We start from the raw sequence: 15,313 nt of genomic DNA, 5'->3' as shown, positions 1-15,313 counted from the left end.
CATCATATTCTTGTTTAGAGGATACATTGAGAGGACTTTCAGAAAGATTATTCTCTGTATCAACTAAAGTGTATGTATGATTCTGTCTAACCATAATAATGTATTTTAATAAATTGATTCTCAGAAATGGGATGAGCTAATAATAACAATCTGTGCTACTGAAGATTTTTAAAATACTCTACTAAACCATAGGCAGACTCTAGATCTCATTTCACTAAAAAAAAACCCAAAATTTAGCAATTGTTTTTTTTTTCTTGAGATAATCAGCTGATATATTAGTCAGGGCAAAGAACATATTTCTTGCATAAGACACTGTTAGTGAGGTCCTGTGTATAGAAGAAGAACAAGAGTTTATAACAAGGAAAGATAAGCATGAATTTTCAAGCTAAAACATCTCTTTTGGGGATGGCATAAAAAAAAAATTGAAATAAAAGCATCAGTAAAAAATCTTGATTACATGGAAATAAATGTTTTCATTACTTTCATTCTTGGAAATGTAGTATGATCTATAATGATTTTAAGAGACGGCTTTGAAGCACAAGTAAATTAATCACACTTTACTAATGACCTATGGCATATTTAAGCAATCAAAAGCTATGATGATTTTTTTACTATTTTTCTGTAACACATTTTTCTTAATAAGTGTCTCCTGTAGTGTACAGTCTTGCTGATCTATGTAACTCATGGATGACAAGTTTTCTTCCCTATGTACATATTCAGGCATTTATTCTCATTCTCTCTCCCCCTAATCTTTACTATATCTTTGTTCTTCAAAAGATCCAAATTTATCATAAATGAAAAGAAAATGGAAATGGAAAGGAAGAAGGTGATAAAGTTGAGCATTCATAAAGAAAACAAGGAAACTTTCTACCAAGAAAACTTACCATATAACTCCAGTAAGATTCACCAGAAGAACATGTATATATCACACATAATTTTTTTGTTAGAATTACTTTTCAGATAAGTACTTAATTTGTCTGTGGGTTCAACAAACTGCATTTTGCCTTGCATTAAATCAAGGTAATCTTCCACATGATAGATCATCTGGCTGCTTACACACAGTAGTACTTGGGACTTTCTGACAGTCTTTACCCTAGGTTTAAAATTAAATGCTCCATAAAAGAATGAAAAATAAGCTGCTTCTAACTGAAACCTTTCCAAGAGAGATGGATCACTTCTGTTCTGCTCCCAGAGGTTCCATCCAGCACATGCTGCGTCAGAGAGGGCGATTGCACCCCGACTGCTCTTTTGCTCTGCTCCAGAGGCTCTGTAAGCACTCAGTAAGCTCTGATCCCTAACAGGGTGCCGAGCTGGCTAGATTCTTTCCTAAATGTGAAACTTGCAAAGCAATTAAAAGCACAGGAAGAGAAAGCCCACATACTGCTTTCCATCTCAAACTTAACATTTAAAATGGGCTTGTATATACAAGTAAGGAATGCCTTTAAATACCAATCATCTAAAAAAGACAATTGGATTTGCAGCAAGGAGCTACAAGGTTTGGAAGCTCAAGTTTTTGTTTATTTGTTTCCTTGTAACGGTATTTTAAATGAAAGCAGCCTGATGCAGAAAGTTGGTAAACCACGGGCTGGCTCCACATTTTGCTCAGGGGCTGTTTGTTTTCTGTGCCCACCCATGTCACTACAGATCTGCACTGAGAAGAAACTTCCCTACCACCACTTCTGGGACCACTTGTGTGATATAATTTATGTTCGCACTGCTGTTCCACGGTATCCCTGTGTTTCCAAATGCCTAATGCTGTTAGGAGTAAACGGATTTTTTTCCACTATGGCTCAAAGTGCCAGAAGGCAGGAAAAATTTAAACACTAGGTCAACGTTGTGAGTTTACTTGGCCTCCATGTCTAGCAACACAGTCATAAATTTCTTAGGCTTCTTATTTGAGAATTTAAAAGGCCCTATAGATTTGGCAAGTTTTCTATAACAATGCTCCTCTATATGGCTTATAAATGTTGGGAATTCCGGGAGCTGCACTTTTTATTGCATTTGATTAGAGGGTCGCTGTGTGACCAAGCAGTTTCCCATTCAGATGCTGTTTCACTGTTGACCATTTCAATGGTGGCAACATTAAAATACTGAAAGCAGTGAGGAATGGTATAATTTCAGTACCCAATCTTCTTATTTCAGATATTGCTCCTGCTTAGTAGAAATAGTCTCTCTCTTTAAACTTCAGATCTTTTTCTCCTTGGAGTTACTTTTATTTGTTGCCCCTGCTGGGTACATACGTCGCTAAGAGCCTTATGACTGACCTTGTGATACTTAAAACCCCATTATCCCATTACAACAGAGACACTGTTATTAGCAGGATGCAACTGGGCATCATTTGTTGTAAAGTCTCTTGATATGATGAGGATTATGAAAGATTCATGTTACATTCATGCTAGCAACCCCTAACTCCAGAAGTCAGTCCTGTATCTGTATCGATGCAGCACTCAGCCATCCAAACACTGACAGTTACCTCTCAGTCACCAAACAAATCACCAAATCAATGCAATCTGTACTGCTGCACATCATATAACCAATGATGTTGTTCTGTCATGTCTATGGTAAAAGGCAGCCTTTAGATGGCCAACAAATATCACTGGTTTAATTCTGTCAAAGAGCCCTTTAATATAGTAAGTCCATGCAAGCTCCTTTACCCCCAGTTGGATTACGTTTTCCTCCTTAAAAAACATACTGTGGTTGAAGTTAGTGAAGCATTTTTCCCAAGTTGTGTATTATGCAATATGGAAAGTATTTCTCAAAGGATCCACTATTGTTTGCCTTGAGTGACTTAGCTCCCTAAGGAAAGATAATGCCAGGCATTTGGGTAGTATGAAGAGTGCTTAAGCAGTAACATTAGTAAGTATAACAGTAACGATTCCCCTCCCCTAGAAGACAAAGAGGAAACATGTTCTAAATACAGGCCAACCTTATTATTCTTACTATTTGAAGTTTATAACTGCCTTAGCTAATGCTGTCTCAATTTCTGCTGGCCTACTCCTGTAAGGAGTACAATTCTACAACCACTGAACCAGCAGTATGTTGTTACCTAATCAACAGGGAAGTTCCTAAAAATTACAAGAATCCCTGGTATCTCACTTTTCTTGAGTCCCCTCTGCATTTACTGAGCTGCAAGAGAACTCTGAGCCATAGAGATATTTTTGCAATCACATCCCAGGACTTCCAGAGGCCCATGTGCAATGAAAATGTTCACACAATAGATACAGAAAAGCACAAATATTGCCCCAAAGCATCTATTAATTTCTTTCATCCCAATGGCATTGACTTCACTCTCAGCTTCATGAGTCATCATTTATGATCTCAGTAATTTACTACAATGGGTGTGAGAAATACCACAAAATCAATGAAAAAAAGGCAAATTCAGAACTAAAAGATCAGGGCCTGTAAGTCACTAATGCTTGAAAATGATAACCCTACTACATGTATTCCCATTGGCCCTACCTGTCCATGGTATAACTTGCCTGAGTGCAGCATGCCACAGACTTTTTGTTTTACAGAAATCAAGATGCAGTCTCTGCTGAGCCACCTGGCCTCCTTAACACATAAAGATAAACTGCAAATCAATTATGAAAATAGAGTTTAGTCCATATTTATGAGCTGAATGTCCCTACTAGCCAGTCTCTAGGGGACATTCAGAACAGAAATACATTTCAGCTGCTCCTTTAAATAATTCGTTTTCCTCAGTGAAATCCTCCTAATAATTCTTGGTTCCCTGCAGATATTTCCAAATAAATACACTATCCTGTGGTACTGCAAATAAAATGAACCACAGGGTAATGCTGCTGCCATTTAAATGTCTTATATCCATGAAAAACATGGTCAGAAATGCAGTGTCACTGTGGAAGGGAAGGCATACACTCTCTGTACTGGGTGCGCGTACTTGTCATTCTGTGAGGGTAGTCTGGAAAGGCATTTGGGCCTTATTATATTTCTTTTTCAGATAAACTTAACAACATTAAGAAGTTGTCCCCATGAAAATCACACTTTAGAAGTGTTTGCAATGCTCTCTATTACAGCAAACTGGCAATCAAATTAGACAAGTCTTGGATGTATCATTAGGGACGGAAAATCACCAGCCAGAAGGCCAAGCAATAATATAGCTGCATCCCATTGGTATTTGTCCTTGCCAGGAAAACTGTTTTTAAATAACCACACTACCTAATAAGGTTATTAAGGCTCATAGTCACTAAAGAAGACTGAAGTAAAGGCATTAATTGAGAAGATACAGTCCCAGATTTTTGCAGCATTTTACTGTTTCTTCTGCTTACTCTCATTTTCTGCCTAAACTGCTCAAAGCACTTTCAGACACCAATCACAGTGAAAGCTTGCCAGTCACTCTCTCCCTCTTCTGATCCCAAGGTCCAGCTAGGGATCCTCTCACAGAATAAAACATGGCAGCACAAAGGGGAAGGACAGCTGGTGATGGTGTGAATGTGTTGCAAGAGAAGTGCTTGTTTCAGAAAGGGCAACATAAGAAATAAGGAACAGATTAAAAAATAAAAATGGAAAAAAAATTTGGAGAATACCACTGAAAAGTGTAGGCAGTGGGCTGGAAGAAAACTTTTCTATGTGTTGAAGGAGTGAGAAAGGTGTGTTATTTGGGAAATGTGTTTAAAGCTAATGTGACAGAAGAAAATAATTTAAAACTCAGTTCAAAGCTTTCATTAACTTACTAGAGTGTAGAATAGTCCTTCAGGCTATGTCAGGGATAGGTGCCCTGCATGGTACATGCCACAGTTTTAGCCTCATTTTTCATCTGCACCAGGGATGTGGCTGGAGTGTGCAGGTGTGGAAAACCTAAAGGAGAGGAATGAAGAAAGGAAAAAGTAGCCTTAAGTGCCTGTGCTGCATTGCACCTCAGGGTCAGATGTGTCGCTGCTGCAGACACCTGATGTGGGGGCTGGGCAGTGCTACCATATCCCTGAGGTTTGGCTGAAGTTTATCATCGGAAGGGTCTTGTCATTTTTCCCCTACAATGCCAGAAAACAAAAGATAATAAGAACAACTAATTTCAAATGTAAAGTAATATAAAACCAGTACTTTGATAAGCAAACTCTTTTTCTTTTCTTCTTAGTCATCTGGATGGCAGCTCTGTTACAGATATTAATTGGATCCTTAAATCTGTTGTAGTTTAAATAAAACCTCAGAAAACAGGGAAAAACTGAAAAGGAAGTTTGGAGCTGAACAGTTGCTGGGGGTCATAGGACAGAAGAAACTTTTGTCACCTATTACTTTCCCTCACAGACCCTCTTTTAGGAGCAAAATAATTCCCACTGATTCTATAAGTCTTTATGTATAACTCAGAGTTTTGCAGCTGTACTCGTTAGTTGGTAACACAACACTTCCTCAAAGAGGGCCTTTACTCCACCTTATTGAAAGCTATGCATGTGCTTCACAAAATCATCTGATAACCCCAACAGCAACATTACATTGGTTCATAATGCTGCAGAACTCTGAGTGATGCTTGGATTTATATTCTGTGCCCTAACTGTAAGATCTCTATCCAATATTTTGAGATTATTAGAGGATTTTCATAAGGGAAAACATACTTTTGGCAAAACCACAATGAAACTTACCCTTTCACCTTCATTCAAGGTTACTTTTCTTATAAATTTGTTTGTTACAGAAACTAAGAACGAGAAAAAAATACTTTTGAATACTGTCTTCCAAGTTTTGAGTAAAGGAAAAGATAAAAGACAGTGAAAACAAATTATAATCAATATGTTTCATTTTGTACTGCAGAAAGGAAAATGACTCTGTTAAGAGACTATGCATAACCTTAAGCAGTACCAGATGTTGTACAGAGAGAAGTATTAACTACTACTCAACGTTTGGAATTTCTTTCAAGGCAGCTAAGAACAGGTAAATTAGATGGGTGAAAGCATTATGCCAGAAGCAGACAGTTAATGAAGCAGAATCAGACCTGTTAAAAACCAGCTACAACACAGGGCTCATACAATTTGTAAAAAGTTATGTCAACCTTTGGAATGACAATCCTGAATGAGAGAAATATAGAGGTTTTTTTTTTCTCAGTTTTTCTAAGTTTTGACCTAGCAAAAAGGAAGTTTAATACAAATCTCTGAGGACATGACAGTGGTTGCATAAATCACTCCCCTCGTCAGCCTGTCGGACCAAGGTCATGCTGCCCATAACCCACCCATTCGCTAGGCATGATCCAGAGGGCAGTCTGCAAAATCCACACTCCACACATAGAAGAAAGTAGGGAGGAAACTACCTCAACAAGGCTCCTTTCTGGGCAGGCACTGTGAGATCGTACCTGAAGTGCTGCTGCATTCTTGTGGTGCCAGAGTGATCTAGAAGCAATCAAGCTAGAAGCATCTGCAGGCACTTCAGAAGTTGTTTTGGTTTTGGCTTTGTTTTTTTTTTTTTTTGTTTACATTATGCTATCTAAACTGCTGTTGCCATGTTATTCCTATAGTTTTGTTTTGGAGACTGTTCACTTGTGAATATTCTGATTCTGAACTGAAAAGTGCTACTGCAGTGCAAATACTTAATTTCAGCCCCTATTGTGTAGCATTATTCACATGTCATGTAGCAGTCTTTAATTCTCACCTCAGACAAAATTCAGCTCAGATGGTAGTCAGCAGCTACTTCAGACCTGTCTGGAACCCAGGATATCATAAAAATAGTAATGGAAATCTTTTCTGCATAGGTATACAGATTGGTGCTGGAGAGCTGTCTAAATTCTAGTGCATTTCATCCAGACAAAATTAAACATCGACAACCAGAAAATGCCCAAAATCAACCCCATTCCTTAAATGTCAGACTTCTCTGGACAAACTTTCCCCTTTTCACTAGTTTTAGATTGCGTCATGCATACTACAAAAACAGACTCCAGGGAACGATCCTTCACAGACAGGCAGACAGGCTAAATGAGGTAAGGTTTTTTGCCAGCTGTAATTTTTTGGATCTCTGATCTGTGCAGTGCTTTCTAAAAAGCCAAAAATATCCACATACTCTCGGAGGATAGGTCAGACCTAGATGGAAGGCCAAGAAAACTCCACAAGTTTCAACTTCAGAGCTGGCCAAGATAAGGGAGAGCAAGCTTATTAGAGCTCCAGCTCTCACATCCAGTTTCTTCAAAGCCCCAGTCTTCAGCTCTCTCTTTTCTCCTGTTCTATCCTGTGTGTGCCACTACAGACTCTCTCTGTGTTTAACAAATGGTAACCAGCCTCTAACAGCTGCTGTATGACTTCCATAAGACAGCAGTTGGTGAACAAGTCTGCTCCAGTCCCAGGGCTTGAGTCAACCTTAGTGGCAGTATGGACTTGGGGAGCTACACCGGTATGGACTTCGCTCTATGTGCAAAGCATTTAAAGGCCTCCCTCATATTTCCTCTGAAATTCAAAAAAATGCACCCCAGTGCATTTTAATACTGTTGTAATAGGTCAGCAGCCCAGCAAAACACATGAAATTTAATGAATTGGAGTCATCATTCCTTAGATATATATTTGTGACAGGCCTGTATTTATGTGGCCCTGCTTTTAACCAGGGGAAAGTGCTAAATAATTCCTGTGTAGTCATATAACTTCCTTTGTTTACCCATTGACTACTCCCAGAACGTTACATGCTCTATTTCTTTCAAAAGGTTGAGTTTCTGTCTTCCAGCTCATACCTACACTTGAGAGGTGAGTATTTTGAATCATGTCACTAAAGCTGTTATCATCCCCCTACTTCTCTGTGATTTTATTTAAAGAAATACAGAGATCCCTATATAGGTAATCATACCTAAATGGTATTCAAGATATTCAGCCTGAGTCTTGCGATCCTTATTCAGTCTTTATCCTGGCAACAGCTCTTACTGAGGTCAATGAGCATATAGCCTGAATAAAGACTAATAGCTGTGAGATGGGGCCCACTGGGCAAAATTACTAGAGGTGGACAAATTAGTTTGGATACACTAGCAATGAAACAAAATCTGTGCTCAAAACCTAGACTGAGCTGAAGCTGGTCCTCTGTGTTTGGCTGTGAGAATGCCTTTTGTGAATATTCATATTCACAGTTTGGGTGCCTCCTTCCTGGCCTCAAGCATGTATGAATTCCTACAGTCATCCTTTCTTCCTGCCATGGTGAAGGAGAAGGCTTCCTCCCCGCAGGAGCTTAGCTCAGCAGACAGGCAATTCTGGGATATGAACAAAGCAGCTCTCACTGCAGGACCTGGGGCTGGTCTTCTGCCTGAGTTTATGGGTTTAAAAAAAGAAATAAATTAAAAAGCCCCCATAGACCCAATCTGGATTTCTGGTAAGCAGTGATTGAAGCACACATCTCTTTGCATTGCTGCTTCTGCTTCTCTTTTGCTCCTCTCATCTGCTCACACAGCTCCGCCATGCTTCAGGAGATGTCACCTCCAAGACCCTCTTCATCCATGCCTCTGCAGATTGCTGCTTTGGACAGAAAATTGATTTTTTCTGGGTTGTGGTGTGCAAGGGAGCTCTTCCTTCCAGACCCAGGGCACAGGAGAGCTGTGGCGAAGCGTCATTAGACTGTTCATATGTGAGATGCCAGAAGCACTTTTCTGGTGAAAGAAGCACGTATGTACTGCTGTGCCCTTCATTCTTGTCTTTTGGGTATTCAAAGGACATGTCTCTGCCCACACATTGTAACTTTGAAAAGGAGGGATGAATGCTGAAATCTTTATTCACATACGTACTCACTTTTGCACCTGGGAGCAGAAGTGAGACTGCAGTGTGCTTCTGCTGACAGCAGAACTGTCCATGACAGCAAGATTTCTTTGCAAAAACTAGAAAGTTCAGATGAAATCTTGTTGCTGTGAGAAGTCCAGTGGTATCTGGTGACCAAGAATGTTTGAACAGGCCACAGAAAAAAAATCAGACTTGTGAAGATTTAGAAAATTGGAATCTGCTACAGCCTGACTTTCACACTTTTGCTAACGGTTAGAGTACTCTTTGTGGTCTCTATAGGTAATAGAAAGACTCCCTCAGCTAATTTTCATACTCTCTTGGTGGGACAAAAAGACAGCAGATCATTCATATAATTTCAAGTCGGAAACCTTTGTTTAAAAGTCTAATTTTCTGGTTAAGTGGCTGGAAAACATTCAATAATATTTTTGGAGGTATGGGAGACAAGTACCATAAATTTGATTTTCAGATATTGTGGATCTTTGGTGATAAAATTTAAACATAAATAATAAAGCATCTTCTCCAGATTATTTAAACTGCAAAGGCAAGTGTACCTGCTATATATTAACACTGTCAGCCACCTAGGCATTACAGTGGATTTTTAGTGTGTTTCATCAAAACACTTAAAGGCACTTTTTAAAATATATGACCCCCTAAATAAAAAAACATAAGACATAATCTTCAAAGCACACTGATTAATGCAAAATTGACTTGAACAAATGCAGCTTATGGCCATAGTCCAGGAAGCTCTCTTGGTGCTAAAGAGTTTCATACAATAGCTTTCCATTTTCAAAATCAAATCAATTTTTACTTACAACATTTTGAAAACAGCTACAGCAACTTTCAGTCAACTGCCCAGCAATAATTTAAAATCCCTTACTATTAAATTGTAAAAGTTTGAGTCATGGGAAGAGGACAGTGCTGTAGAGAGCTGATTTCCTGACTGTCATCACCCCAGAGCTGTCAGCTGCTGTGCAGTATTGCCAGTGTGGAGATAGAGATGGAGTGGGCCAAATTATTCATTATGAATAAGTTATGTGATGAATTGGTATCTCTCTTTCTTTTGCCATTTTTTTTTTTTTTTTTTTTTCCTTCATGGACCTCTACTGATTTCTCCAGATATCTCCTCAACAGATAGCCCCAAAATATTTATGTGAGCAAAACTCAGACTAGCATTTTTGGGTGAAATAGTCATGTGTCTACTGATGTTAAATGAGTATATAAAAGATATCAGATCATATGAGATGGTGTCTGCCTTACCTATGCAGTACCACTTTGAGGAAAATATCTGAAATTGTTTGCCGGATTAATCTTTGAATGTCTGCAACATCTGAATGTCGGACCACCAGATAAAACACAGGCAGATATAAACACAGGCAGACATAAACAAAGATTTAAATTGCAAAGAGCTTAGCCAGCATACAAACTTTGGGAAAATGTAGCTAAATACTTCTTGAATAACACCTTCATGCAATAGGACAGTCATAATGTATGCATGCCGTGCTCGGTCCTGGGGCTACAGCCTTAGCAGTGAAACCATCAGGCTGTAGCACAAGTCAATGGGGGGCTCAGCCAGGAGCGGCAATTGGCTTCTGGTTTCCATTTTGGAAGTTAAAACTATTTGAAACAGAAAATTACAGTCCCTACTCTGTGCATTGGCTGGAGCACCTTGTGATGACATGGGCACAAGTGCTTCACAGGAAGGATGTTTTTCATCTTGCAAAGCCAGCAACAAGACCATTCAGGGTATGGATGATTTGTGGTGCTCTTTCTAGAGGCCTTGAAACTGCTTAGAGGGGTTTGAAGTGCCATTTTTCTCCCCACCCAACGTCACGTTCTTCCTCTCCTTTCAAGGAAGCACAGGTCTGATGAAGATGTCCTTCTCACAGCTTCTAAGAGGTCACAGATGCCTGGTGGAAATTGGGGATGGGCAACATGGAGGTGCTATTTGAGGCACCTCACCCATAAGTGGATCAAAAACCAGTAAAGCTCTCATGAAATGGCTCACCACATACAAAAAAAAGAAAAACAGGAAATGAAAAGAGAAGCAGAGAGAATAAAAATTCAGAAAAACTTTTCAGGGTTTCAGCATCAATATTCTTTTTTATAAGACAAAAATGTTTGAGTAATTTTTTATGCAATGAAAAGCCTATTTTATTGACTGATGAAAACTTTATGATAGCTTTATGATCTGGTCTATAATTTCTAAATTGTTCAGGAACTCCCTCCGGAGAGTCTCTGATGGCAGCCTGGGGAACTTGCAGCCTCAGAATCTAACAATGTCACAGCCACAGCTACCACTCTGAAAGAACACAGAGCAGGAAAAGATGTGGGCAGCATGATGTTCAGCAGAGTCTTTGTCAGACAGGATGATCTTTTGCACTTGGTAAGTGGAATCACTGCAAGGCTGCTGTAGAGTTTGGTTTTCCTGCAGTCTGTTTCCCATGCAAGGAAACGGACTCACATTTTCATCACATTTCCCATGTAGGGGAATATGGACACGCTGGAGACTGGGCAGGTGAAACCCTCTAAGATGAGCTTTCCTATGGGGCTTAGAAATGGCTAACAACTTCCATGGTCAAAGCAACATATATGCAGTTGGGACTAATCAGAGCCATTATCCTGTGAAATAAAGGCTGTAGTTGTTTAAGCAATTTCAAGAACGAAATTGGGTAGTTCAAAACCGATGGAAGGACATCATATGCAAGCAGCATGTATACTGGGAGTGCAGCAGCCTACAGGGTTCCCATGTGTGAGGACAAGGAAATCTTTAAAACCTAAACTTGAAGTCTATAATGAAAGACTTGCCCTCACTGGGTCAGGTCTTTCAAAAATACATGCAATAAGAACATTTTCTACTTCACAGTGATTCACAGCTGCCTCTGGGGGCCACTGCAATAAACTGGAAGAACAGTCTTGGACATTACAGCTCAAGTAGTGGGTGGGAACCAAGGGTCATCCCATCAAAACCCCTTTCTCAGCCGTGCTGGATCACAAAACCCGAACGCTTGAGTTGATGCAAGAGCTATAAAGCTCCTCTTTGCACAAAATGTGTGTTTTATATCCCCCCACTGCCGTGATATACGAACAGTTCCAAAGAAATGACATGGTGGCTCCTACGTGGCTTCAGCAAAATGTGTAGGGGGGAAGAAAAGAGAAAGATGATATATTTTCCTGCATTTTCCACTAATAAATCTCCAGTCCATGCAAAAACATTAGGATGTTTCTCTGCATGTGTGGTGTAAGAATGAATGCATCGTTTCTCACAATGAAGAGTTACTGCTTTCTGTTGTTGACACAGTAATAGCTAGATGTGTCTTCCAATTACCCCAGTGCTGTAGGCTTTTTGGTTTTTTGCGTGTGTGTGATTTCTGGGTTCTTCTGGGCTTTGTGAAAACCTGGTAATGTCATGCATATTCTGTCCATAATTTTATACAGGGAGGTTAATGAGTGCATGCAACATGATAACTATGGCAGAAGACCACTGTGGGCTGTTGCCAGCTCAAACACAAGTTGATCCAGATCAAATAAAGTTGTTCTATAGCATCTTGAACTATATGATGCACTTACTTAGAAAAAAATACACATTTCCTTACAGAAAGGAGTTTACAAAGGGTGTGATATTTCTATGGGAGTAGTCGGGGGCCTCTGGGGCATGGCTGGTGCCAGGGTGCTGAGGGGCACTCTGTCACAGAAGACTAAAAACTTCAGGGTAATTGGGTGTTTGGCACTGACACTGTAACTGCTGAGGGATACTCCTCGTGTTGCCCATCTCCACCTAGCAGGACAGCAGCAGGCTCGTGCTGGAGACAAAAGTCAGGGCTGCCTTTCTGCCTCCCTGCTGGGCATGCACAGTGCCTGCCCCTCCAAAATGCTTTCAGCTCCTCTGAGCTCAGTGAAGAGAACAGCCTTCAGCTAGTTAAGCGATTTGTTTGTTTTCTTCCCAAGGTTTTTACTACCTTTCACCCTATAAAACTGTTTTCATTTTGATGTAGGACTATAAGTATGGATTAAAGACTTTTGGTGAGGCTAGATAAGTGTATGGGATGGTTTTTATGCTCAAGATGGCAGTCTTGAAGCTCTCTCCAAACTTGGTTTTGGTTGCTGCTGAGACACAACATATTGAAATATGTTCATTATTTCAATAGGGAAAAATAAACTAGAAGTAGCTAAACTTATATAATGTTTTTCTTTCCTTCCCCTGCCCCCATTCCCTCCAAACCTTACATTCTTTTGTGTTGTTCAAGTTCCCCAGTGCTTTATACAAGGATTCAGAAGTCTGGTTCTCTGGAAACAATTGTTATGTCAGCTGACATTAACACAGCAAGCACTTTAACTATTTTTCCAACATATCCATCAAGTGCAATGGCCAAAACATTAATTTTCATTATGCTTTAACAAAGTTTCTCATTTTCCTCTAATTCTGTCACCAGACTGCCTCCATGCAAGACTACTTCAGAAATATATTAAGTCATTTAACTAAAAGGACTTTGGGAAGCTTTATTTTTAGTGACTTTGTGCCTATATGTTTGTGAATGTTCTAGGCCATTTATGACAAAAATTTGATCCCCTCCTGTCCTAAGTTAACAAAAACCATGTATGCTTTAAATCAGCAAAAAAAATGTAAAATTTTATATTGCTGTTATTAAATTGGAAACTAGGCATAACCCTCTAAGATCAGCAGAAAATACACAGAAAAGAATAAAGATGAACTCAGCTGCCGAAACATGTATCAAGACTTTCTTGCTACCTACAAGCATAGGGCTGTGTGGGCTACTCCTGAAGATCCATCAGCCAGTTTCAGAAGTCTCAGTTCTGAATTTTTGCTCATTGGATGAAGGAAGACACTGTTCAAGGATATTGAACAAGTGTTCAGCTTTCACTGTTCAAGAAAGTGCAAAGCAAAAATAGATGGATTACTACTTTTTTTTAGTCATTATTTAACAGTTATAGATAGCTATCATTTAATACTGAAGATGGGCAAGTCTAATGTTTGAGAGCTCTGATTTTCAGAACAGTGACAGTGTTTTAACTGGGCTGGTCTAAGGCAATGATACATATGAAAACTTAACCACAAATAAATAATGTATGTATGTCCACTGTGAGATATTGCAGTTTCACAGTGGGCAGGGGCTAAAAAATACCAATAAAATCTCAGTTTATTATTATAACAACTGATACATGTTCCTATTTTAGAACTACAATACAGTAAATGCATTAAGCAGAGGCTGTGCTTACTTTTTAAATGAATCATGTGACCCCATCTGACTCACCAAACTGTACTTTTACCTTCATATATTACAAAAAAATGTGCCTAAGAACTGAAGTTGAAGGAAGTAAGATGCTGGTCATGCCACTGGGAGAAGAATCATGCCAGATTAACTCCCATGTGCTTTCTGGGTGTGCTGAAGATTTATAAAATAAATTCCCATCAACATTAACAGAGGTTAGTATAGCAAATTGACCTTGTAAATCAAGAATAGAATAGACCCTATAATATATATTTTGAGGTATTTATCACTTTGCTGAGGCAGACAGGATTTGAGCATGTAGGTCAATATCATGGTAACAGTAATTCTGCATTCCCCTGCCTGCTCAGCTCATGCAGTCGCTGGCACTGCTCAGACTGAAGGCTGGGAATCATTTTCCCCTGGTCCACAGAGACCAGCACAAATAGGACAAAGTGGTATGTTGAATTGCATCGCCTTTTTTGTTACTTCTGCAAGTGCACTTCTAATTTTCTATATATTTTCAACTGCTCACTATTTCCTCTAGATTTCTTCCAAGCTCCACAGGATTTTCTTTCCTAAGGAAAAGGTATATTTAGGTTATTCTCAGTTTAATCCCATGTCATGATAGAAAAATGAAGCAGGCCATGGTTGAATATATATTCAGAAAATTTCAAAACATTTGAAGTGGAATAAAATAAATAATCCTGAGGCAAATGACATGTTAAAATCTCTAATTCAACTAATATATTTCAGAAATGCGCAATGACTTAAAGAATACATTGCAGCCTTCAGGTGATTGTTAATGCACATAAGTGTTTTGAAGGAAAAAAGGTATTTTGTGTTATCTGCAAAAAGCCCTCTACAGTAAGAGTCCGTATCTCCAGGTATTTCTTTTAAAGGGGAACAGTTTAATAAAAACAACAAAGCTAGAAACCAAGAACATTAACTTTCACTTTGCCTCGCTACATGCTAGTACTCTTGCTGTAATTATAACACAGAGGTCATTCCAAAGGAATTACCAGCCTTCAAATGATATGAGACAATTATTCTCCAGGGAGACGGGCAAATTTGTAAGACAAATACAGTTGAAATTTCAGACATCAATCTCTTTTTTACCATAGCATGGGAACAAGGGAGCTGTGAAATGTAATTTTACCCTAAGGCCCAACAAATGATCACATTAAAATGATTTTTAAAAAGACTTTACATCTATTATATCTTAGAAGTGAACGTAGCATTAGATTTTTCTAAGGCTTCCTGTGAATAACAGTGTTTAATAAAATCTGTAAAAAAGCCACTTTACAGACGCCCAAGTTTCCCACTAGCCCTTAAGCAGGGCAGCTGGGCAATCACTATAGGCAGCCTCATGTGCGGCAGTGCAGGCATTGGGTGCTGTGCCCGCAG

This window comes from Pezoporus flaviventris, unplaced genomic scaffold, assembly GCF_033815535.1.
Source record: "Pezoporus flaviventris isolate CSIRO_AGI_PZ_B2104156 unplaced genomic scaffold, CSIRO_AGI_Pfla_v1 ptg000050l, whole genome shotgun sequence".
NCBI classification, from domain to species: domain Eukaryota; kingdom Metazoa; phylum Chordata; class Aves; order Psittaciformes; family Psittacidae; genus Pezoporus; species Pezoporus flaviventris.
Note: the sequence above shows the minus strand (reverse complement) of the source record.